Below are 27,286 nucleotides of genomic sequence, written 5' to 3'. Positions count from 1 at the left end.
ATATATATATATATATATTCATATTCAACCTCCCTGAATTGTTGGGGTTACAGACACAGCACACACCCCTGGCCTTTAGGTCAGACTAAGAAATGCACTCAGGCCCACCATGTGGTCCCAGCCTGTGGATCACAGTGTCTGAGTATCATAGACTGCCATGGCTGGGTCCATTCCTATATATTTCTAAATAGTTATACATATTTATAGGGAATAGTGCAGTGTTTCAATATTGTATAGAGTGTATGATAACCAAATTTGGTCAATAAATATGTCTATCACTGCAAACATTGGCCATTACTTTGTGTTGTAAACATTCAAAATCCTTTTTCTATCTATATTGAAATGCATTTTAAATTGCTATCTGCCCTGGTAACTGTACTGTACTTTAGCATTCTAGAACTCCTTCCTCTTATCTATGCACTCTTGTATCTGTTAATCAAGTTCTTCCTATCCCTCTGTACTTCTCTCCCCATCCCAGCTTCCGGTATCCATCATTCCAGTCAGTACTTCTACATGAGCAAAATCTTGAGCTTCCAAAAGTGAATGAGAATGTATGGTATCTATCTTTTAAAAGAACACTTCCTATTTATTAGTAACACAAAGGCATTTTATTTATGGCAAGTTACAACTCTAGAAAAGTATTTCATTAGGTATAATTATTTTGACTCTTATTTTTTATGAACAGTGCTATATAATTAGAATAATATCTCATATTTGATAATTAAAAATGTTCCTCAATGATATAATTGTGAGCACTTAACATACTGAGGTTAGAATTTGTTTTCTTCTCTTTCATGATTATCTGAGTACCTTATATATTTTTAAAATCGTTGTATACAAGTAGTTCTCCCTAACTGAAAAGTTAGTCTCTGAGGGCATAAAATTTATTTTATTCATTTTAATATCTCCTGTACTTCACATTATTTGAGCACAGTGCTTGGCATACAGTAGTTATGTAATGATTGTTTTCCTAAATAAAAAGTCAAAGAAGTATTTGGTTTGAAAACTTTCTGGAAAAACAAAGCTTATCATTAAAAATGTGGTAATTTGGTAGAACTAAGACATAATTTTTCTTAACAAAATGCTCTATCTTTATAACATTTCTTTCTATCTTCCATCACTCTAGCTCTGATTATGAATGTAGAAAGTGACTGTCTTGGTCCTGCCATGGTGGCTCAAATGGTAGGAGGCTGCTGCATGAGGCTGGGGCCACATAGGAGGCCAGGGTTCTGTTCCTGAAACAACCTACACACATTGGGTGTGGTAGCACAGACCTGTGGTCTTAGCTAACTGTGAGGTGGCACAGGAAACTTATGACATGTCTATATCCTGTCAAAAAAATACCTATTTCTCTATGTCTTCCTTTCTGACTCTCCCTTTTTCTCTTGCTCACCCTCTCATTCATTAAAAAAAAGAATCTCAAGCTGAATCATGAGTGAATAAAAATATTGTCAGGGAGAGATAGAAAGTCCTTTAAAGTTCAACTAAGTTATATAAATAAATCATTCAGTAAATAAAAACAGAAAAAGAGGGAACCATCAGTTAGCGTAATGGCTATGTCGCTGGACTCCCACGTAGTTGACCGTGGTTTGCGTCCCGGACCCAGTTGCTTAAAACTCACGCCGGGCGCATGTGCATGCGTGCCCAAGATCCCGAGAGGAGAATGGAGGAGAAGGGATTGCAGCATGACCATCCCCTCCTGGGGGGTGATTTCTCGCTTTCTGTCTCTATGTCTCTCTCTGTCTGTCTGGCGAGCGCACGCGCCCTATAGCGAAAACCTCTACAAAACAACAACAACAACAACAACAAAAACCAGAAAAAGAGAAGGTAGAATGTTGACAAAATTTCGATACTCTTTTAAAACATGGATTTTAATTACCTTATTGAAAATTTTGGCCAGGAGAGAGATGACTGAGAGCACCACCAAATATCAGCCGTGGAACTTTAATCATATCTCAGAACTCAAGACTTGTTTCTATGATTGTTAGGGACCTGGGAAGAATTTTTTGAATTTCTGGGGCTTTCAAGGTCTTGTTATTTTCAGGTTTTATGTCAGTGGAAATGTCTTTAAAGTTTTCTAGAAAAACCAAAGAAAATATGTCCAATTGCTGTCAATTTTCGTATTGTTGCTTCTTATTTTCAGATACACACACTCAAGCACACAATCCTGTTAGCAAAAGACTACTTCAAAGTCCTCCGTTTATGTTTTTAGGACGTGCTTTCTACACTAAGTACATCATTTCTTACACTCTCATGGTAGGGCAGAATAATGCTATCTAGGCTTGGAAAAATTGCCAAAAGTGTTTTGGTTTTGAAGATGCACTGGTTCCCAGGCAGTTGCAAAGCTGTTGCTGTAATTATGCCACTAGAACAATGGGGAAGATTAATTATACTTATTTCCTTCAATTTTAAGAACTCGAGCTCTTGATGTATTGCTTAGATGGGGATTAGATGTGTCTATCTAGTATGAAATTTACCCCATCTGAGTTAGTGTACAAATTCCAAAACTCTTAAATATTCCATCTCCAAAGAAAGTGATCTGGTTAATTTCTTTTTCCAAGTATCAAATACTGTGCCTAACAAATAATCTTGGTCAAGTATAGTTTCTCCTGTGTACCTTTTGCTACTTCCCCCTATCCACTCATAGAGTCTAAGAGTTGAAGGGAATGGAGAGTGGATCCAGATTCCCAGAAAATACAATCACAGCTTTGACAATTTCTACTCTCACATTATCAGAAGGCTTATTTATTTTTTTTTTTTGAGAGAGAGATTTTTGCTATAGGGCACGTGCGCTCGCCAGACAGACAGAGAGAGAGACAGAGAGACAGAAAGCGAGAAATCACCCCCCAGGGGGGATGGTCATGCCACAATCCTTTCTCCTCCATTCTCTTGGGATCTTGGGCACGCACGCACACGCACCCGGCGTGAGTTTTAAGCCACCGGGTCTGGGACGCGAACCGCGGTCGACTACGTAGGAATCCAGCGACATAGCCATTACGCTAACTGCTGGTTCCCATCAGAAGGCTCTTAAACTACTCACTGGAAAGGTAGTATTAATAATTATAAAAATATATCTAAGCTTTCATTTTAACTTGCCTATTGTTAAGTGTCACCTATTTATTTTAGTTTTGCTCCATATTCTGAGTCTTTTAGTAAAATTCTTCTTTGAGACCTATATAACCATATAGTTTTACCTCCTGCCCATACTGACTTTCAATTTTTAACTTTCAATTTTTATAAGCCAAGATGTTATGTAAGTTGTAAAGTGATCTTTGATTATAAGCTATTGTGTCATCATTATTAATATGGAATAAGATATCACCTTTTAAAAATTTCAGTTTCTTTTATGCATTCAATCACATATGTCACTTAGCTTGTAAAGTGAATGTTCCAACAGTTCTCACCAGTCAAGTTGGAATACTATACACGTTATCTTTAATAGATAATAACCCATTTCTTTGTCCCATAAATATCTTGCCTCTCTATTTTTCCTTTAATGTCTTTCCTCCTTCACCCACCCTCTTCCCACATTGTATCTGATGTTTATAACCATTCTCTATGTTTATATTTCTTCTAGTCATTCAGTTTTGGCCATAGAGTGCAGACAGTTGGTATGTATTAAGTGGAGACATACAATGTCTCTTCATAGCCTGGCTTGCTTCACTCAGCAGTAAACCTTTCATAATCATCCACTCTGTCAAAAGCCAGGGTCTTTTTTTTTTTTTATGGCGGAGTAGTATACCATAAAGTATATGTACCACACTTTTTCAATCCATTCCTCTGTTTGTGGACATTTGAGTTGGTTTTATGTCTTCGTAATTGTGAATAATGCCACAATAAACATCAATGTGTAAGCACTTTTCTGACTAGGTACTCTATTGTCCTTTAGGTAGATAGCAGGGAGTAGGATGGCTGGATCATATGGTAGTTCCATTTGAAGATCTCTGAAGAATCTCCATATTGTTCTCCACAGTGACTGGACCAATTTACATTCCCAGCAGCAGTGTAGGAGAATTTCCCTTTCACCACACCCCACCAGCACTTATCATTTTTTTTTTTAACCTTAGTCATTCTGATTGAGGTTAGGTAGTATCTCATTGTGGTTTTGCTCTGCATCTCCTTTACAATGAGTGATGTTGAGCATTTTTTTCATATGCTTTTTGGGTATTCATATGTCTTACTTAGAAAGTGTATTTTTGGACTCAATCTCCCATCTTTTAATTGGGTTAATCACCTTTTTTGGGGGAAGCCACTTGAGTTCTCTGTGTATTCTGGTTATCAGCTCCTTATCTGACACATAGTTTGCAAAAATATTTTCCCATTCTGAGGGCTGTCGGTTCACACTAATTATTGTGTCTTTTGCCATGCATAAACTTTTTAATGTGATGTAATCCCACTTTTCTATTTTTGGGATTATTGACTGTACTTTGGGGGTCTTATATAAGAAGTCTCTGCCTACTCCAATGTCTCCCAGAGTTTCCCCAGTGTTTTACACCAGTAGTTTTATAGTTTGAGGTCTTAGGTTTAGATCTTTGATCTGCTTTGAGTTGTTTTTTGTCAATGGTGAGAGGTAAGGGTTCAGATTCATATTTCTACAGGTGGATATCCAATTTTTCCAGCATCATTTGCTTAAGAGGTTTTCCTTTTCCGACTGGATCGACTGGTACCTTTTGTCAAAAATCAGTTAGATATATTTGGGAATTTGTTCCTGGGGTCTCTATTCTTTTCCCTTGGTCCACCTGTCTGTTTCTGTGCCGATACCATTCTGTTTTGATTATCACCCTTTTTCATCTCTAGATTTATCCTTTCAATAAGATCTTGGTCTTCCTACTCTTTATCCTCTTAAGTACTAGAAAAGATGAGCAGTTACTACTTGTGCTGTTTGACACTAATTCTCATTAGTAGTAAGTAGAGAAACTTAACTAATAGAGTCTTTTTGTTTGTTTAGATTTTTGCTATGGGGAACATGTGCTTGCTGGGTAGAGGGGGGGGGGCAGAGAGATAGAAAGCGAGAAATCATTCTTTGGGGTGTGTGAAAGGGATGACCATACCACAATCCCTTCTTAATTCTCCTCTGGAGATATTGGGCTCGTATGTACACACACCTGGCATGAGTGTGAAGCTGCTGAGTCCATGACTCAAACTGCAGTCGGCCATGTGAGAGTACAACTATGTAACCATTATGCCATCTGTTGGTCTCAGTAGGGTGTTAATTTGGTCTTAGATTCAGTGTCTGAATCTAAGATACATTTATACAAATATAAGCACAGTGTTAGCATATTATAGATATTTTGCCCCAATTTTTTCCAATTTATTTTTTATTTGCAAAGTAAAATTATATGATACACTTTTACAATTTAAAATATTATCATTTAATTCTCCAACTAATGTTCTTAGGTAGGTTTGCGGGGTTGGGCAGGAAGGGTGGGTCTTGCCATGTTGTGTTCTTCCTGCTTTATCATCCTAGCAAGAACTAACCATCTTACTTAGCTTTTTAAATTGGATGCAGTCTTACTACATTGCCCAATCTAGCCCAGACGTGTGGCTCTCATGCCTCAACCTCCAAGTTGGTATTACAGGCACACACCAGCTCATTTTTTGGACATGGTCTCACTATGTTGCTCAGTTAGGCTTTAGCTTGTGATTGTCCTATCTCAGCCTCCCGAGTCTCTGGGATTATATGTACACACCACTGCACCTGGCTTTTACGGTGGACTGGGAATTATTTGGGGCTTCCTGTGTGGTCCCAGACTGAGAGATTTTCACTGTAGGGCGCGTGCGCTCGCCAGACAGACAGAGAGAGACATAGAGACAGAAAGCGAGAAATCACCCCCCAGGGAGGATGGTCACGCCACAATCCCTTCTCCTCCAGTCTCCTCTCGGGATCTTGGGCATGCACGCACACGCGCCCGGCGTGAGTTTAAGCCACCGGGTCCAGGACGTAAACCGCGGTCGACTATGTGGGAGTCCAGTGACATAGCCATTACGCTAACTGCTGGTTCCCATGTGGTCCCAGACTGAGAAGCACAGCTCTTTCAGAGTGAGCACTGCCATGACTACCAAAGCAGGTAATTTTATTTCCATTTTTACACATGAGCAAACCGAGAAGTTGTTCTAGAGAAGCTGTTAAATTTGCCACAGTTCATATATCTAAGTGGCCTATAAAAAATCTTGACAAATAGAAATAGTAATAGAACTAGAAGGGCTATGAAACAACACAAACATTAAAAATAAAAACATGTCTAGGACACATATTTGAATAGATTCTGGGAAATGAGGTAATTCAAGATTGTAGAGTTATAATTAACTAGTGTTCATTTAAAGATTATTTCCCAGAGACTCCATGAAGGAAAAACAAATGGGAAGAGGTAGAAAGTGGCCATCTTGAATGCAGAACTACATGAATGAAAGACTTCAGGTAACAGAATGTAATGACAACAATACTTAATAGCCAACAAATATAAATACTAACACAAATATAAATATTTGTCTTCTTTTTATAGCTTACACATTTATTTCTCATGTATTTATTTATTGATCAAATTAACCATTTCACAGGAACATGACAATGTAGGCAGATGAAGCAAAACTACTCCAATACTGACAATGGGTATTTTTTTCTTCTTTTTTTAAATTTTCTTTTTTTCTCTTTAAATTTCTGCCATAAGAGAGAAAGAGGATTGAGCCAGTCACTACCAACAGCATCCCCTTGCCACGATCAACACCCAGTTCCAGGCTGTCTGGCTCATGGGCACACACATGCCTGTATGTATAGGGAGGCTCTAGGATGAGAACCTGGGATCCTCTCATATATATCCAATGGGTAACTATTGTGCCACCATCTGGCCCCCGTGAGATTTTTGATAAAGAGTTCTGTGTCCTAAGACATTTTCCCATGACTTATATGGTAGACATTCTGGTGACTGCTAGACCAGGTATGTGTCAACAAGTGCCAGAAAAGAAGTAATTGTTAAATAAATATAAGAGAGTTTGAAAACATTTTGTTAGCAAAACGTGTATATGTTAAACCATGGAAAGAGGAAAAATCTGCTCACTAGAGAAAGAGCATGAATTTGAAGTCCGATAATTTATATTCTAACCTTAACTTATTCTGATTAAATGATGGAGCCAATCAACTTAATTCTTTGGTTCTTATTCCTTCTGTGAAATAAGGGGTTTGGATAAGTTCAGTAGTTCTCAGTGCACTTTTTTTTTTTTTTTTTTTTTTTTTTTTTTTTTTTTTTTTTTTTTTCTGTAAAGACTTTCAAGAAGTCTGTGGCATGGGGAATGTTGACTTTCAGTGTTAAGTGCCTTGTAGGGCTATCCATGTGATTCGTGCTTCTCACATTCACTTACTCAGGAATTATATGTCTTTTAGTTATTTATTTACTAAAGGAGAAAACTACAGGACAGATTTTATTCAGAGAAATGTTAATTTTTTTCTATTAAAGTAAATGAAAAGTAAGGTAGATTTCTTTAAGGTAATTCCTGGAAAACTAGGATGCTTCAATCAAAAGAAAACATTGCCTGCCTGAATTACAAGGTAGTTCAGTGAGTAATTAGGGACCTAACTAAAATTGGGCTAAGTTTCTAAAATTAATGCGACTTTGATCATTTTTTTTTTTTTAGAGATTTTTTGGTATAGGACCAAAGAGAATGAGACAGAGAGACAGAAGCTAATCACTCCGCAGAGGGGATGGCCATGCCGCAGTCTCCTCTTCTCCATTTTCCTCTAGGGATTTTGGACACACATGCAGTTGATCCAGGCATGAGTTTCAAGTCACTGGATCTAGGACTCGAACCTTGGTTAACCATATGGGAGTTTAGTGCCTTAACGTCTATGCCACCTCCTAGCCTACCACCTGGGTAATCTTAAGAGACCAGGATACCTGTTGAGAGCATTAGATTAAATCAAAGTGATCAGCTTCTATTATTATTTTGTTTGACCAATTTCCACCTAAGATCTCTACACCAAACTATTCAGCCTTTATATAATTTGCCTTAAGAGAAACTCAAAAGTATCTTCAAGCACAATTAACTTTCACTTGAAATTGCCAAGCAAAATTATTTACCAAGAATTAAACATCTGACTTACTCTCAATGGGTGGTTGATGCTTTATCTGAAGATGCTGGTAGATTCTCAGGTATGCTTCATACAATGAGATACTTTTTCTCTGCTTTAGGATGATTATTGGAGTTCGCAAGCATGGTGGTATTTGAATTTGTAGTGTTTTGTGTGTTTTTGCCCTTTCTGACATATCTCAAATAGTAACGATAAAGGAAGGCACTCCATCATTGGCCCAATTTGCTGTAATATTTTCTGAAAGCAGACCAGCAGATGGTGTAATGGTTACATCCCTGGACTCCTACATAGTCAACCACGGTTTGAGTCCTGCATCTGGCAGCTTGAAATTCATGCCCAGTACGTATAGGTGCTTGCTCAAAATCCCAAGAGGAGAATGGAAGAGAAGGGATTGTGACATGACCAACCCTCCGAGCGGTGATTTCTTGATTTCTGTCTCTCTGTCTCTCCATGTCTCTCCAGCCAGCACACATGGCTTTTAGAAAAAAATCTCTTTCTAAAAAATAAAAGAAATCCTGAGATTTGGTTGCTAAAGACTGCTTCTCTAGCTTTATAGGGAAAAACGTCATTTGTGGTAAGCCACCATAAGCATTGAGAATGTGAAGTTGTCAGACAGTAGTGCAATGGTAATATGCAACACACTGCAAGGCTGACCCATGTGGGAAGGTTCCAGGTTTGCATCTGGAGACCTCCCTGGACATACTGGGCATGCGTGTGCCCATGAATCAAAACTGGCTGAGGCTCAGGTGGATCATCCTGTCAAGACCTTGTTGGAAGTGTTACTTCTCTTTCTTGTTCATGGAAGAAATAAATAAAGTTAAAAAACAAAAACTGGGCCAGATGGTGACATAGTTAAGGTGCTAGATCGTCCATGACTGACTCCACAGTTCAAGTCCTGGACCTGGAGACTTGAAAAAACACACCGTGTGTGTGTGTGCGTGTGTGTGTGCAAGCCCCAAATCCTGAAGAGAGCGGAAGAGAAGATATTGAGGGGTAGCCATCTGTTCCGGAAGGTGGTTTTTCATTTTCTCTCTCTCTGTCTCTCTCCAGCAAGTGTTCATGTCAAACAGCAAAATTATAAAAAAAAAACCCAACAACAAAAAAACCTCCAAAAAACCTCCAAAAAACCCCAAACAAACAAACAAAAACATCTAGCCTTGGTAGAAATTTATGTGAACCAAAATATCAACTTTTAGGATACTTACCCTTTGCTAATTATGCCATTTTCAGTTCCGAGATTCTCAGTGAATTAATAGAACTCATTAGAGAAACTCATCTGTGAGAGCAGTTGAGAAAAAAAAGTTTCTTAGACTTAAAATGATTGGTTGGTGGAGGAGCATATCCAAAAGGGAAAATGAGCATTTAAAAGTCAGCACCCGGGACCAGCAGTTAGCGTAGTGGCTATGTTGCTGGACTCCCACGTAGATGACTGCGGTTCGAGTCCCGGACCCGGTGGCTTAAACTCACGCTGGGCGCGTGTGTGCCCAAGATCCCAAGAGAAGAATGGAGGAGAAGGGATTGTGGCGTGGCCATGCCCTCTGGGGGGTGATTTCTTGCTTTCTGTCTCTGTCTCTGTCTGGCAAGCACAAGCGCCCTATAGCAAAAACCTCTCCAGAAAAAAAAAAAAAAAAAGAATAAAAGTCAGCACCCTATTAGGTTTTGTACACCAAGGATTTTAAGAGCAATAGATAATCACTGTAATTATTTTCATTTTTTAAGTAACTTAAAATGTCAGTAGAAAAAACACATTCACTTTCACTTTTTTGAAATGAATGTTTCTTGCAATGTTTTGAAGGGGTCTTATATAGGTTAGAACAAGTTATATTTGCAAAATGAGGTGAAAACAGTGACCAAAAAGTACTGCTTCCTCTCAGGTACCCTGGATAGGCACACGCAGCACAAAGTTCTCCAGGAAATACTAGTTATTTTAATTTTTTTTTGGTGTGTGTGTAAATAAGATTTCATTGACAAAGACACAAGATCAAGCTTCCTCTAATTGCCACTTTCCCCAATAGTACTAGTTACTTTTTTTACCAGAGTGGAAAATAAACAGGACAGTTCTTGGTAAAATTATAAAACATGAAAAGTAAAATAAATAAGTAAATAAAGAACTATTAATTTAATTTATTTTTATTTTAAAATTTTCTATAAGGCACGTGCACTCACTTAGGGGTGGAGTGGGATTGAGAAAGCAAGCTTCCAGGTCTGGGACTCAAATCCTGAGTCCCTGTGGAGGCCCAGCACAGAAGGTAAACATTTAAATTTGTCTTCATGTATTGGGACTGCCTCTCCAAAAATATCATTCTCTACTCTGTGGAAGCTCCCTCACTGCCTTTAAAAATACCCAGAAGTGTCCTTACACCCACACTCTTAATTTGTTATTTTCAATTTGGTGAAAATTTAGGATAATTAATACATTTTTCTTTCTATGTATTTGTATTTGCAACTATGTCTCTAAATCTTTGTCTGTTCATCAGAATGTGAGCCCCACAAAGAAAGGTGCAATTTCTTAGGCTGTGTTCACTGGTGTTCGTCCTAGACCTTAGCACATAGCTGGTGGTCAAACACACTTGCTGAATGGATTTGAAATTGTGATTAAATTATTCGGAGGTTAAACCCCTAACTCTGTCCATTATCCTATTTGACCCTTTTAGAAGTTGGGATGAAGAACAGAGAAGGTGAGGGGGGCCAATTTTAAATGACTCTAGCCAGATAAACTGAAATCAGCTCCACGTGGCTGACACAGGAAAGTATTGACACAGGAAGGAAAAGCTGAGGGCGCCACCTGGTGGTGAACGTTCCTTCAGTCTCAGCGCCTTTGGTGTCGGAGGGCCTGTGATATGGCTGCTGGGAGCGAAATACTGACCTAGACCAGACCTAAACCGTTTTATGGGGCACCGGAATCACGCCTCACTCCTGAAACCTGGAGGTGCTCTCCGTGAGAAATTCCCCTCGGTGAGTATTCTAGGTCCTTCTCTAGAACCCTCTGCCTGTTCTCCCTTCCCTTCAAGTCTTATCCCCTCCTGTAACCTTATGCTTTCCCTCCTGAGGTCTGTCCTTCCTTTCTTCTGCTCCTCCAAGGGCTGAATTTGATCTTGTTGCTTCTTTTATCTTTTCTCGTCATAGATGTCAAACTTTTCAGCACTATTGCATATAGTAAGGATGTTTAGGCTGACTTCAATTCCTTGAAGAGAAATAATAGTTTTGTCTTCATACCACAATCTTCCTAGATAAGCATTTTTATGAATAGTTGAGCACATCTGGACAGAGAGAAGCCGCTTGTTATACTCTCGCCCCTTTAGATGTTGTAGATTATTCATAGTTATTTTTAGCCAGCGAGAGTTTGCTTAGTCCCAAAACAGAAGAAGTATTGTTGAGAGCATTTTTTTAATGTGTGAGAAAATTGGTTTAATTTCTTACAAAGAGTTCCATTCCGCAGATCAAAGGAGCAGAATTAATTGATTTTTAATCTGACATATTTAAGTTATGCTAAACAAATTCAGAATATGTATAAAATGCAGAAAACCTTCCTCTGCAGGAACTTCTAATTAATTATTAATAAAATTGAATCATCCCTCAGTTTCCCAACTTCCATTCCTTTTCTTTCCCTCATGTTTTATATCGACCCCTCTGGTCAGGGCATTGCTCATTTAGTGCCAGTGTCAACACTGTCCTATTGTCACTGTCTAAATTCCCTTCTGTTCATTTATCCCAGTTTCTTTTAAAAATTATCATTATTATGTTTTTTAGAGAGGATTTTACTATAGGGTGTGTGTGCTCACCAGAGACAGAGAAAGACAGAGAGACAGAAAGCAAGAAATCACACCCAAGCCATACCATAATCCCTCCTCCATCAGTCTTCTCTCAGGATTTTGCCACACATGCACACATGTGTCTGGAATGAATTTTAAGCTACCGGGTCTGGGACTCGAACCACATAGGAGTCCCATGATGTAATCATTATGCCATCTGCTGGTCCTATTCCCAGTTCCTTGATCCCACAGGGAACCTGCTAGTTAGTGGAAGCCAGCAGCCTCAAACTAGAGGCCAGAGGGTTCATGTGGCCTTCAAATGTATTTTATTTGATACGTGTATCATTTTATTAAAAAAAATGAGTATTTTTATATAAGAAAAGTTCTCCTAAAAATCCTCATTTCTGTTTTTTTCTTTTTTTCTTTTTCTTTTTTTTTAACTGGGTATACTGATAATGTTTACTCAGAAATGACTATCTGCTTGCTAGATTGTATATTGCAGTTAGGCACATATCTTCTAGTTGGCCATAATATTTGCCAGATTTTGCTACTGAACCTGAGACTAAATGTCCATTCAGACTATGGAAAGTGGATATGATGACGTTAGAATATTAGAATTCTTTATACGAGGCCTGCTCTACTCTCCCTGTTAGACTATGGATACCCTAGTCTGCTCTAACAATCTCTCTCTCCATACATTGGTTTTCCAACATGTGACTTCACTTTTTATAGCCATATAATTAATTACAATTTCGTCGTCAAACTTCTGTACAGAGATGCATCTCTATGGTTAACTATCGGTGTCCCAGCACTAAGAATGCAATGTTCATAACAAACGTTAGTTCAGTTGAGTTGCACAAAATATGTGCAGGGCAATGAGGAATAGGAGGCAGACCTGCGCTTAAGGACCCCTACCTAGGCTCTGACTTTTTCACTGCAAATGCAGCTGAAGCTTTGCCAATTTTGAGTTTGGTCAAGGTTCCAGAGTGCCCACAGAATGATGTAAGTTCTGGCTCAGAAAGTCTCTGGCACAGAAAATTGGGTTGTGCAAGTGTTGTTACAAACAGGGGCAAGGGGTACATCCACAGGAGATGCCGCTTAGTTAGTATGGGACTAGCTGCAGTGGTGGAGAGTGTGGAAGCAAGGCTGGCTCTCTCTCGTGGCTGGGCTTTCTACTTCATCATTGCAGTGCGTTGACACAGGCTGCCATTTTATAGTCTGGGCAATAGGTATGAGAGGTCTTCAACTAGCTCATGGAAAATGTGTATGATGAAAAGAGCTGTGTCCGTTCCACTTTTAATTTTTATTTTGCACCAATATAAACTTGTACTTTAGTTATATTTTCCACAATTATTTTTCAAAATCCTCTTCTACAAATATTCCTGGCAACTTTATTTTCCATTGGAAAACCAACAGCTACAGAAGGTCTCATTGAGGTAGTCCCTTTCTGTTTTGTATGCCCACTTCACCTCTGAGAAGTTTATTTCCTCAGCTAATAGGATTAGAACTAAACCTACAGACACTGAGAGATGACATTCTGTCAAGACACCTTCCATGTGTGGTGACACACCCAGTGTAAATCTGTCATCATCGACAGTCCTGCTGTCTCTGTTCATTGAGGTGCATGCAAAAGGCCAGCAGATAGAATAACACCAGAGTAATCTTCACGTAATCATTTATGCTCATCTTTACATGTTGTAAAAAGCTACAAATATTCAGGGTGCAAATTTCTTCATGAACCTTCTTTTTAAAAAATGTTTTATAAGAGATTTTTTGCTATAGGGTATGTGTGCTCAATGAAAAAGAGAGAGAGAGAAAGAGAGAGAGAGAGAGAGAGAGAGAGAGAGAGAGAGAAAGACACCTTCCACCCCTATCCCCTGACCCGGGGATGGCCACACTGCAATACCCTTTCTTCCATTCTCCTCTCAGGATTTTGGGCATGCACACATATGCACCCAGTGTGAGTTTCAAGCTTCTGGGTCTGGCATTCAAACTGCCATCAACCATTTGGCAGTCTAGTACCTCAATCACTATATCACCCACCGGCTCCTCTTCATGGATCTTCCTTACAAAGATCGGCAAATTGAGATGAGAAGGAAATGATAGACATTTCCTTTTTAAAAAAGGATTCATTTGAACAATGGCAAAATTGGTTCAATCCCTATGTGCTTTGTTTGTTTTTTCTTTCCTTCAGTGAAAATTTCTTGTAATGGGAGTTTCTAGGTTTTAACTGAGGTTCATGGAAAGCTACAGTTCTCTTTGAGATTATAAAAAAGATAATAGTCTGAATGGAAAGTTGAAAATAATTATATCAGAAGGAAAACATAGGAAAGTGGGTGAATAAGACAATCCCATATGATTCGGAATGATATTATTCTGTATCTTCTGATCAAAAGACCTTTTACTATATTGAGTAATAACTACTCATTGGTCCACTGAGAGTACTCTTGGATAAGTACTAGAAAGAAGTGAACTCTCATATGGTGCCTCCTGTGGTATACACTGTTTTGTTTTATCATGAAAATTACCCTAAAATCCATAGGTCTATTTGTGAATTTTTCCTTTATTGCCAATGAACCTGTAGAATATCGAGGCTTTGGCTGTTTAGGAGTTGAAATTTTGGGAATAATCTGAAAGTTCATTTAGAAAAGAAGTGAATGGAGCCCAGATGGTGTAGCTATTAAATCACTAGATTCCCATATAGTGGACAGCAGTTCGAGTCCTGGACCAGCGGCTTAAACCTCACACCAAGTACGTTTGTGTGTGTGCCCAAAATCCCAAGAGGAGAATGGAGGAGAAGGGATTGCAGCATGGGGGATGATTTCTTGTATTCTGTCTCTGTCTCTCCCATGAGTATACACACCCTATAGCAAAAATCTCTCTTAAAAAAAAAGAAAAGAAAAAGAAAACAAGTGAAAGGTGTGATTCTTAGTCTCAGGAAGCTCAAGGTTTGATCCTGAGACAATGTGGCTCAACCTTGGACACACATACCCTTGAGCTATGCTTGAGACAGGAATTAATTATTTAGTTGAGATTCACCAAAAAAGAAAGAACGTGTATATTTTTATTTTCTGAAAATTTCACAAATAAGGAATTAGAGAATGTCAGAGCAGGACGTAACATTAAGAATCATTCTAGTCTGGGGGAGTAAGGATAGGGGAAAAGAAACAAGGGGAAATAAAACTAAAATATTTAACAAACACAAAAATGTAAAATTATCTGCTGACAGTAACGTGTGTGGTAATGTCTTTGGACTAATACAGCATATTCATTGGGAAAATCCATTTTGTATGCTGTGAAGATGTACAGTGGTTGGATGTAAAAAAATAAGAAAATAAAGTAGAGCGAAAGATGTTCCTATTTGTATTTCAGATCATTTTCAGGAACTATTCTCATTTTGAGAGGAAAGGTGATTATAGAAAGACTTGGCTTTGAAGATGCCTATCTTTCTTTCCCACCACTTTCTATGGATTATGGAAGCCCATGGTTTAATAATACAAGGTTTTCCACTTAACATCAGAAACGTGTTCTGAAAATCATCAATGTATTACAAGTTATCGTGAGTCTATTTTCTATTGTTTCAAATGGGAAAATTAGACTTTACAATGCCTTGGATTAGTTTTTTAGATATAAAAGAAACACAATACCTACATGTGAGTAACAGAGTTATGATGTAAAAATTTTAAAAATAATTTGAACCCACATGGTGAGGTGCCCAGTTTGCATCCTGGGCCTTCCCTGAACAAACCAGGCACCTACTCAGGTTCTGGGGTGTCTGAGGCTAGGGGAGGGTAGTGACACAAGGACCCTGCTGGGAGTATGTGTCTTTGTGTCTCTCTTTTCCTTGTCTCTCCCTCCCCACTCCCACTCCCTTATGGAATCAAAGAATGAACTTAAGAAAAAATCACTCTAGTCTATCCCTTGGCATGCCAATTGGGACAATAATTCCTTTCAATCATTATCTAGGAAAGTTTAGGACATTTTCGAAAAGGAAATTAACAAGTTATCTAAGATATTAATCTATTTTACTTGAGCAATTTTAAAGCAACCGATATGTTTAGGCCAGTCTTAATGACAAGGACAAGCAGAGATTTTAATCAAAGGAAGTTGTGACTTTGCCTTTATTTTCTAGAGCGCAGGAGAGGAAATTAGAGAATTAACCCTAGAGTGACATGGGTGGGGATTATTTCTGTACATTTTTCTAAAAATTTGAATATCTGAAATTTGGCTGAAAAACTGGCATAACTGATACCTTAAATTAGGATTTTATAAAATAAGTTGCATTTTATGAATGAGCTTGGAGGACATTATATTAAGTGAAATAAACCAAGAATAGAAAGAGAGAAAAAAAAACAAACAAAGTCATGTTTTCAATCATGTGACAACTAAAAGAATGGACCTCATAAAAACAAAGAGTAGAACAGTGGTTACTGGAGGGTAGGAATGGTGTGAGTGTGGAAGGGAGAATAGAAAGATGTTGGTTGATGGATACGAAGTTACAGTTGGATAGCACTATAAGCTCTAACATTCTATACCATAGTACTTCATTAATTGCATATTTCAAAATAGCTAAAAATGATGATTTTGTAGGCTCCTAGCACACAATAATGATAAACGTTGGAGATGGTGGACATCTAATTACCCTGACTTGATCATTACACATTGTATTCATGTACTGAAAAGTTACCCCATAAACAGTTTTATGTGTCAATTAAAAATAAAAATGACAAAAAAGAAGTAGCACTTAATTTTATACATGAATTCAGATATATTACATTTTTCTAGAGAGAGAATGTTTAGCAATCCAGGAATGTGGTGCATACCAACCTGATAATGTGCTGGTTTTATTATTGTGCTCATACGAAAAAGGTATCTCAGAGAGATTTGATAATTGCCAAGGTTATGGAACTTCTGGGCACATAGCCAGCATTTGAAACTAAAACTTTCTGGTCTCCATAGCCAGGACTCAGTCCAGTGACGACAGCCTGATCACGCTTAGCATTCAATGGGCTGTAGTGAAAAGGGCCTTGGACATCCCTATCTATAAAACCCAGGATTGAAGTGGTCCAATTTTTTCTTTAAAGAAAAAAGAAAGAAAGGAAAGGGGGAAAAAAGAAAATAAAAGAAGTAAAAAGAAAAGAAAAAAAATAAAGGAAAAGAAGAGAAAAAAGAAAAAAAATGAAAAGAAATTGGAAAAACAAAAGAACAAAACATTTCTTTCCCAGCTCCTGTATGAAAGGAGTCTCCTTAGGTGCGTACTTCAGAGCTTCTGGGTGCCTTGATGCATCCGAAATCTTCTGACTACCAAAGGAAAAATTAACAATGAACTTACTAGAGGATTGGTGATATTTTGAGGTCTGATCTTTTTCAATCCACCTGCTGTTTGATTCTTTTTAATGAATAATGTTTTTATTATAGTTTATAATTTATATATGATAGTCACCCATCTTTGGGAGGTACAGTGTGATTCTCCACACTATAATGCATTACGGTTAAATTAGGGCAATAAATAGTACACTTTCTCCAACATTTAGCCTTATTTTGTGTTGTGCACATTCAAAATCTGTTCTTCAGGTCATTTCAAAATATGTAAAATGACTTTAAAAAGTTTGCAGTCAAATGGAATTAAAGCATAAATTTATTTCAGTGCAAATAATTTTGATGTTCACCCCTCATTTTTTTATAATGTGCATTTTCTGTTAACTTTTTGAAGACCTCTTGCATATTTATTTGTCTCCAACTTTCTGTCCTCTACTACTTTATAGCTCATTCCACTTATTTTTGTGCACCCTTTTATCCGTTAACCAAGTTCTTCCCACCCCATCTCCCCTCTTCCCTTTTCAGCTTCTGGCATCCACAGTTATACCATCTACTTCTACATAATCAAGTCTTTTAACTTCTGCTATTAAGTGAGGACATGTGGTGTTTGTCTTTTTAGAATCCTCAAACATCTGTTCCAGTTGCTATGTTACGGTTTACACCATCTTATCCTTTTGAGAGATTTTTGCTATAGGATGCATGCACTCCTGGGAGAGACAGAGAGAAATAGAGAGAAAAAGTGAGAAATCACCTTCTGGGGCAATGGCTATCTATGCCACAATCCCTTCTCCTCCATTTTCTTCTTGGGATTTTGGGCACATGCGCACATCCTCGAAATGAGTTTCAATCTACTGGTCCAGGACACGAACTGTAATTGGCCATGTGGGAGTCCAGAGTCTTAACCACTACATCACCTGCTGGCCCTGAGCAAGGTTTTCTAACATTAAATGAAAAATATATGCACATATAAACAATAGAAGGAGGAAGATACTGGGAAATAGGCCTGATCTCCTGTTTTTAGGTAGTGAAACAAAAGCCTTCTAGGATAAAGGCTTCTTTCTCAGAAATTTGAGGGAAGGAGTTTTCATATAATTTTCACCTAGCTTCTTCCAGTGTTAAACCATCCAATTGGTCAGAAAGTTCCATGGATAGTGTTGGAATCTGTTTTACTTATTGATAAGAAGAATTCTTGTTTAACATTCCATTCGATACAACTCACCAAATTTTCAGTGCCTAGTATAGTTTAGAAACCAATAGTCTAGTGACCAACTTCCTCCTAGGTAGCATCACCTCTTTCACATTAAGATGGCCAAGGTGATTTGCTTCTCTCTGAAATCATATGTACCTATGCTTCCGTGAGGGATCTAACCTTTCAAGAAAAGTTTCTTGCACTCAATTTAAAGAAAGTTAGGAAATGTTAAAACCTTTTAAAGAGAGGTCCTTCAGTGTTCTTTCAGATATAGACTCCATTCCAGAAACTTTGCCTGTTCATCTGGAATCTCCCTATTTTATTTTTTTTCTAAATGCATAGTTTATGTTTTCATGTTTCACTGCAAATTCTTAGACACTACAATTCTATGCTTGAGAAAAGTCCATGGTTAGACTGAACTCTTATTTTTTCACTATCCTTATAGCTCTATGAGGGGACTTCAAAAAGTTTGTGGGAAAAACCAAAATTAAGAGTTTATTTCTGTGTACGAAATGTTTGAAACCCATTATACACATTTTTCATGAACTTTTTGAAGATCTCTCATACATCGTTTCAGATACTTTCCTTCTCACAACCTAATTCAATAATGCTTAGCAATTCCAGGGATAGTAGCTTCAGTCAAGACTGACTTGTCAACATGAAGAGAATGACAGGGAGACAAATAGAGATGTGATTAGGTGTGACCGTATGTGGAAATAACTTCACGTTTAACTGTTGTAATAGTTATTCTAATCTCTCAGTCCTGTTCTGTTGGTTGTCTCTGTTTCTTTCCAAATCTTTCATGTTTTTCTTCTAGAAGAGAAGTATTGTACCTACTCTCCCTATACGTGTAGGGTGGTTTTGCACTCAAAATCTCTGCTTATTTTAATGACCAAGGCAATAGCATGTGTGATACTCTTTAGTTGTGTGATGTAATATAAACACGAAGCAAATAACAACTCATATCTTAGAAAGGCAATCCCTGCTGAGCTGCTGCCTGTGAACCTTTTCAAGAATAATGTATAAAAGCTGAAAATTGCCTGTCAGTTATTTGTCCTGCTTGAACACTGCATGGAGTGATTAATATTTAAAGTCTACTTTATTCACTTCTGTTTAATCTGAAGACATTGGGCCTATGAAAAATGAGGTGAAAATAAAATCGTGTTTTAGATCTTGAAAGGTAAGGAACTATCATTTCTTTAAAAGAATAGCAAGAAAAGTCAGCCATTGATGAGTGAAAATTTGTTTCGTAAGATCTTAAACCAAATCTTATATTTGTACATGGCAAAACCTTTTTCTTTCTGATCAATGACAAAAGAAGAAAAACTTCTAGAACTACTAAATCATATTTGTTTACTTGGTTCACTTAGCACCAATCTGAAAGCTAAATTAGGGTAGGAAATCTTTCAAAGCACTCAGACAAGAAAATACTCCTCAAATGTGTCTTGAAATATCTGGCTTTGGGAACCAGCAGTTAGTGTAATGGCTATGTCGCTGGACTCCCACATAGTCGACCATGGTTCGCGTCCCAGACCCAGTGTCTTAGAACTCATGCCAGGCATGTGTGCGTGCATGCCCAAGATCCTGAGAGGAGAATGGAGGAGAAGGGATTGCGGCATGACCATCCCCTCTGGGAGGGTGATTTCTCGCTTTCTGTCTCTATGTCTCTCTCTGTCTGTCTGGCGAGCGCACGCGCCCTATAGCGAAAACCTCTTAAAAAAAAAAAAAAAGAAATATCTCGCTTTAGCTTAAATGGTCTGGTTAGAGACCACAATGGTTTTTATGGAGAGACCTAATACCTTGTTTAGAACTTGTTCATGCTTGAATGCTTGGTGTTGCACTTAGAAGTGTAAAGAAATGCACACAAGGTGAAAGGTTCATAACAAACTTACATTTGACAGCCCAGAAAGTACAATATCTACTTCTGCTTAATTGCATTAGAAAGCTAATGTTAGGACTGAATGTTTGTGTTCCCTCAAAATTTGAATGTTAAAACCCTAATTTTCAGTGCGATATATTTAGAAGTGGGATTTTTTGTGGGAGGTTAGATCAAGTCTTGAGAGTGTGGCCCCATGATGAGATTAGCGCCCTTACAAGAGGATGGAAGATCAGAGCCTTTTCTTTCTCTGCTATGTGAAGAAACAAGAAGGCAGTCACCTAGAAGCCAGGAAAAGAATCCTTCATCAGGATCTGAACCTCCTTGCACTTTGATCTTAGACTTCTTAACTTCCAGAACTGAGACATAAATTCTTGTTGCTTAAGCTGCTCAGTCTATGATATTTTGTTATGTCAGCCTGAGGTGACTAATACAGTGAGTTACAAAAGGAAAAATACTGTCAGAACAGTGGGAATCACTACTTTTGTTAGTCTCTGATTTAAAATGTTGCATATAAAGAAATAAAATCGTAAACTCTTTTTTTTTTTTCCTTATGAGAAGCAGAGAAAAGGTCTTGCATATTTACAGGATCTTGCATTTTCTTGCTCCATCCTCCCAGTGAGCTAGGGTTATAGGCATGCACAATGGTGCCTGAAGTATTCAGGCTGGTTCAGCATGGCCCAGGCTCCCATGCAGCTTCTAGGCCGCTAACCTAGATGTGGCACACTTTCTTCCAGCGGAGATGGCCATGCTACAATCCCTTCCGTTCCATTCTCCTCCCAAGATCTTGGGCACACATGCACATACATTTGACATGGTTTTCAAACCACTGGGGCCAGGACTCGAAGTGTGGTTGGTCATGTGGGAGTCCAGCAATGTAACTGCTATGCCACCTGTTGGCCCCAATTGTAGATTTTTTTTTTTTATTAATTCACTTTACACCATCACAACACACAAATGAATTTTCCATCCAAAATACACTGTGCATTGACTCAATCAAGCACATCCACATACATGTTCTCAGCAAATAATTTTCCAATTCTTACATCCTATATACCTTGCCCTTTGTCTTGCCATCCCTGATTCCCCATCCCCCACCCTCTGCTATGTCCCATCTTCCTCCACCATTGTCCCTGGCATCCATGATTGCCCTCCATGCCTTCCGCCCCCCCCCAGGTGCAGTGGGTTACCGTTGCACCGCCTGGCCTCAGATGCTGTGATCTCTGTGGGCTACGGGGGCATGGAGAGAGACGGGCTCCCTGACTGAGAAGGAAATGTTGGCCGGACTCCCATGTGGCCAATGGCAGTTCAAATCCCAGACCCAGCAGAGACTTGAAACTCACGTTGGGCACATGTGTACCCAAGATCCCAAGAGGAAAATGGAGGAGAAGAGATTGCAGTGTAGCCATTCTCTCTGGCAGGAGGATGGGTGATTTCTCAGTTTCTGTCTTTCTGTCTCTCTAACAAGCACATGCGCTCTCCAAAATTAAATAAATAAGTAAAATTTTAAAAGAACCCACTACTTTCCCATCTCTTCTCAGAGACACTTGGGTAATAAAATTATCTAAATGAACTTTGGAGTCAACTCAACCGCATTTCATTGAGTCGAGAGTTTGGATTGCTTACAAGCTGTATGATATCTGGAAGTTATTCCACATCCTCTGACGTCTGCCTCTCATCCGTCTACTGTAGGCATTGCAAACCACGGTTGACTACAGGGGAGTCCAGTGACATAGCCATTACGCTAACTGCTGGTCCCTCCTACCTATTCCTAAAACTTCATTAAGCATTTACTTGTGTTGTTCTGCTAGATGTCATCTACATAAAGATCACAGATTCAGAAGACAGATGGAGTCATTTAAATCCTAACTAACTCACCTACTAAACTAGTTGTTTGGCACTGAACCATCAATTTTTTCTAAAGAATTAATTTGTTTAATTGGGGGGCCCGCCTCCCGCCGCCGCCTCGCTGGGTGTGGGTCCCAGGGGTGGCGGGGGCCCGCAGCAGGGCCCGGGTCCCCAATTGCAGATTTTTGAAGCTGCTCTAACGGAACTTTAATAATTCGGAGGAAAATAATTGGTAGATGTTGAATTGTACATCATGATCTGGCAGCTCTTAAGCTATTGACTTTTAAATAAAATCTCCGATACTCTAAAATCTCAAAGCAATACAGCATAAATTAATTTTCAAGTTTAATTTTTTTCCTTCAGAATTTCATGTAAGCTATTTTTACAACATTTGATAATTTTTCAGACATTTCAAAACAGTGTTAAAAGAACCGTTGCTATTTCACCTGAAAGTGAAAGAGCATGCCATTTTAAAAATTACATAAAAATGTTTTATTTATACTGAACTGCACCAATACATTTTAATTATGTATAACTCACACAAAAAATAGATGGAAAACATGTAAAATTGGAAACTAAGAAACATTTTCTAAAAATTAGTTTACTATAGGGGCTTTACGTCATATTCATATCTGAAAAATTCACAATTTCCAAAATAAAAAATTATAACATTTCTCATGTTGACGTTAACTCCAAAGTCATTTTCATGTACTCAGAAATGTTTCCTTCTAATTATTCTTATTGACAAATCTTCCTATGTCTCTAAACATTGCATCAAATTTTAATTCAGCTTCAATAACTGTGCCTTGAGAACTACGAGTTGTATGGGACGGTGTTGTTTCTTTCTTTTTTTTTTTTCCTTCATAGTTTCAGGAACAACCAATTTGGAGGGTTCATTTTCTAAAAGGTCATAAGATTCTGCAAGAATTTCCTGATTTACGTATCAAGAATATGAGCCACACAAGAATCAGGTGTGTGTGTGTGTGTGTGTGTGTGTGTGTGTGTGTGTGCATGCAAACATGTAATTTCCAAACATGTAGATGCATGGAAGAACCAATTAGGTTGGGGCCAGCAGATGCCATAGTGGTTACATCACTGGACTCCCACAAGGCTGACTGAGGTTTGAGTCCCGGACCCCGTAGCTTGAAACTCATACCAGGCATGTGTGTGCATGCCCAAGATACCTGGAAGAGAAAGGAGAAGGGATTGCAGAGTGGCCAGTCCCCCAGGGGATGATTTCTTACTTCCCCTCTCACTGTCTCTGTCTTTCTGTCTCTCACCAGCAGGTACATGCACCCTAATGCAAAAACTTCAAAAAAAATTAGTTATCTAAAAGTGAAAAAAAAATCTGAGTAAAATAGATAACAAATTCATACAGAGTTATAATACTGATCTAAAATGTACTTCTTACAATAGTAGAACTGTTCCGCATCTCTGTAAAGCCAAAAGACCCTCTTGTGCACTAGATCTTACTCCCTCTTTGCTTACTTAACTTCTGTATTTTAGCCTTTTTTCCTACAACATCAACTATTTCCCCTTTAAAGAAATATTCCTATTAGTTTAAAAATGGCAGATTTGGGGGCCAGCAGGTGGCGTAGTGGTTAAGATGCTGGACTCCCATATGGCTGACCATGGTTCAAGTTTTTGATCTGGTGGCTTGAAACTCATGCCAGGTCATGTGCCCGTATGCCCCAAATCCAGAGAGGAGAATGGAGGGGAAGGGATTGTGGTGTGGCCATCCCTTCTGGTGGACGATTTCTCTCTCTCTCTCTGTCTTTCTGGCGAGCACACTCTCCATATAGCAAAACTCTCTTGAACAACAACTACAAAAATAACAGATTTTTTAAAAAAAAATTCTTCTTGCTCTTCCTCTTCAGCTATTGTTTCATTTTTTCTGTGCTCTGTTATGAAGAAAACTCCTAGAAGATGTGTCTAGACTCACCACCTTAACTTCTTTCTTTCCTGTTTTCTTTTTTCTATTCTAGTCAGACTTTCAGATCCAATACTCTTTGTGATGGTCACTAACAATCTTCATATTGCAAAATCTATGGTTAATTCTAAGCCCTTACTTACTTGATTTCTCAAAAACCCATTTTCCTCTTCTTCTCTCATTATTATATGAATAATCCTCCCTCCCCCAGCTTTATTGAGGTACAGTTGACAAATAAAGATTGTATGTATTTAATGTGGACAATTTGATGACTTGATATATGTATACATCATGAAAATTATTATCTTAAGTAAAGTAATATTTCCAATACTTTACACAGATACCATTTTCTATCTTTATTCCTTTTAGGTCAAACTGCAAGATCTGTTTTCTAGAAAATTTCAAGTATATAATATAGCTTTGTTCACTACAGTGACATTGCTGTACCTTAGCTTTCCAGAACTTACTCATCCTCCTGAATCGAGTATTTGTATACTTTGACCAACTTCTCTCCATTTACCCCTCCCCTCAGCTTCTGGCCACCACTTTTTTGGTCTCTTTAAGAAACTTGGAATATAGTCAATCACATTTTTTCTTCTTCTTTTTTTTTTTTTTTCTTTTTTAGAGGTTTTTGCTATAGGGCGTGTGCACTCGCCAGATAGACAGAGAGAGACAGAGAGATAGAAAGCGAGAAATAACCCCCCAGAGGGGATGGCCATGCCGCAATCCCTTCTCCTCCATTCTCCTTGCTGGGTCTCGGGCACGCACGCACACGCGCCTGGCGTGAGTTTTAAGCCACCAGGTCCGGAATGCGAGCGGTCGACTACATGGGAGTCCAGCGACATAGCCATTACGCTAACTGCTGGTCCCACATTTTTTCTTCTTGAACATAAACCTAGAGGACAGATATATTGGGTTCCTTTTTTCTCACTTGTCAGTATTCTCATCAGTATGATGGTTCTTTCTACTTTTTCCAATTCCTAACTGGTGGAATTCCTCAGAGTTTAGTACTTTACTGTTTCCCCCTCAACTGTTTTAGTCCCTAGGCAACCTCATCTAATTCCAGGCCTTTAAATGATATCTATATATTCTAACTTCCAAGTTTTTGTTGCCAGATCTGATTTCTCCCCAGACCTTGGACTTACGTATTCAACTTGCTATTCTATGCCTTCATGTGGAGATCTAGCAGGAGCATCAATCATAGTTTGCCCAAAGGTAACTCCTAATATTTTCTTTCCAGCCCATGCCTTGTCTAGTCTTTCCCAAGTCAGTATTTAGCATATTATCTTTCTTTCACTCAGGCCAAAAATGCTGGAGACATTTTGATAGCTCCTTGTTTCTCAAAATATTTTCAAGTTTGTTGACTTTTAAAATATATCCTGATCTCAACCTGTTTTAGTTATTTACTATTGTACAATATTAACCCAGAGTCATCAAGATATTTGTCTTTTCCCAATAGACTTTATTTTTTTTCCCCAGAAGTTTTAGATTATCAGGGAGATTGAATAGAAGGTACAGACATCCTTTTCATATAGTTTGTTATGAACATTTTAATTTTTCCATTTAATTGATGCCTTTGGTACTTTTGAAATTTATTTTTGTACATGGTATGAAGTTAGATTTTAATGTTTTTCCTCTGTCTCTAGTTTATATTTAAGAATTTTTTCTGTTACTTTCAATATGCCCACAGGGCACAGATCCATGAAAGATTTTACAATGATATTTTAGTACTCTTGTTCTATAAGCATACTGCAAATATTGGGAATCCGTTAACAGAACTAGCTGGCTTGTCTCAGTTTCTTGTTGCGAGGCTGTGCCTCTCTTTCATCCTGCCTCTTGAACCATAAGTGAACATGAGTCTTGTCTCCTGTCTTACATACAGTTTTCTTTTTTTAAATAGATTTTTACCTTAGGGTTTGTGCACTCAACAGAGAGAGACAGAGAGACACAGACATTGAAAGGGAAAATGAAAAATATCTCCCCAGGAGGATGGCCACACTACAATTCCTTCTCCTCCATTCTCCTCCTGGAATCTTAGGCATGCATGCACACATGCTGGCATGAGTTTCAAGCCACTGGGTCTAGGACTCGAACCATGGTCAGCCATGTGGGAGTCCAGTGACGTAACCACTACGTCATCTGCTGATCCCACATGAAACTTCTTTTAGTACTTATTGTCCCTTGAACACAGATACCTATTACTAACACGGACTTCCTGTCCAGGAGTTTATGAAGCCTAGATTTAAGCTTCGCAGTTTTCTGTTTTGTAGCTGATCCACTGATTTGTTCAGTTCATTCTGAGCCCTATTTTGTCTCATTCCTCTTACCTGTTAATATTTTATCTGCCTTTGTGGTTTGTTTCAAGCAGAAAAGTGAGGGGTTAAGTTAGGAACTTAAGGCTATCTAGATTGGAAGTCAAGGGTTGTCTTCTGGCAATGGCTTTTGACAGCAATACTTTAATTTGAACAATTAGTTTCAGAGTTGAAATTTCCAGCTCCCATGGTAGATGGATAGTGAAAGTATTGTAAGCCAGAAGTAACTTTCAATGTATTCGTATCATACTATGTAGGCAGCTACCTCTCCCATCAAGAGAACCAGGCAACACTTGAGCGTTATGCAAAAGGGCAGCAGGGAACATTTTGCTTTACAACTAGCATCTTCATACATGCCTTTGGAAGTGTTATTAATGAAATAAAAATGACCTCAGGATAAATGACTTTGGATTTGTCGAGAGTGCAGGGAATTAGTCCATCACTCAATTTGTGTCTTGCCAGAATGGCAGAGCCTTGTTCACATCAAACGTACTAACACACAAGAAAGCATAACAGGGTAAATATCAGGGAGGTGAGATTGCTCAAGGCAAATACATGCACCACACCACAAAGGGGCTCTAGGTCAAGGGTCCACCTGGAAGCCTCAGTGGAATGGCTCCTTCCTCTGAGACGAAGGCATTCACAGGAAGTTCTCCAGTGACACGGCAGAGCAGAGCTGTTTCTACTGAAGTATGTGCTTGAGTACCCTAGTGGTTCTGGTTCACACACAGGAATGGCTCACAGTGGGATGGTGTTGAGGTGCCTGAGAGCCAATTTATACGCCTCTCTGAGAAGGGCCTTAGCATGGCCGTATGTTCTTAACACTGTGGCCATTTTGGTTTATCGAGGTTTGTTCTCATCGTGGTTTGTGGCAATAGCAGTCTATCTGGTTCAGGCAGGTTGTTTATGTCTGGTGTAAGCAGTTGAGTGTGGTGCTTGACATAAGTGAGGTCATTTTGTGTAGAGCTCTCTACAGG

General features: G+C 38.6%; 1 long non-coding RNA gene across 2 annotated transcripts in view; it reads left to right on the top strand.

Annotated features, from left to right (window-relative positions):
• Positions 1–10,902: 10,902 nt before the first annotated feature.
• Positions 10,903–27,286, top strand: part of LOC106734270 (uncharacterized) — a 47,703-nt gene continuing 31,319 nt past the window's right edge. For both annotated transcript variants that reach the window (XR_003548468.1, XR_001369956.2), the window contains exon 1: positions 10,903–11,038. This is a non-coding gene — a long non-coding RNA (uncharacterized LOC106734270). The remainder of the gene's footprint in view (positions 11,039–27,286) is intronic.

Source organism: Tupaia chinensis, unplaced genomic scaffold (assembly GCF_000334495.1).
Source record: "Tupaia chinensis unplaced genomic scaffold, TupChi_1.0 Scaffold000013_1, whole genome shotgun sequence".
NCBI classification, from domain to species: domain Eukaryota; kingdom Metazoa; phylum Chordata; class Mammalia; order Scandentia; family Tupaiidae; genus Tupaia; species Tupaia belangeri.
Note: the sequence above shows the minus strand (reverse complement) of the source record. Positions and strands in the feature narration are given on the sequence as shown.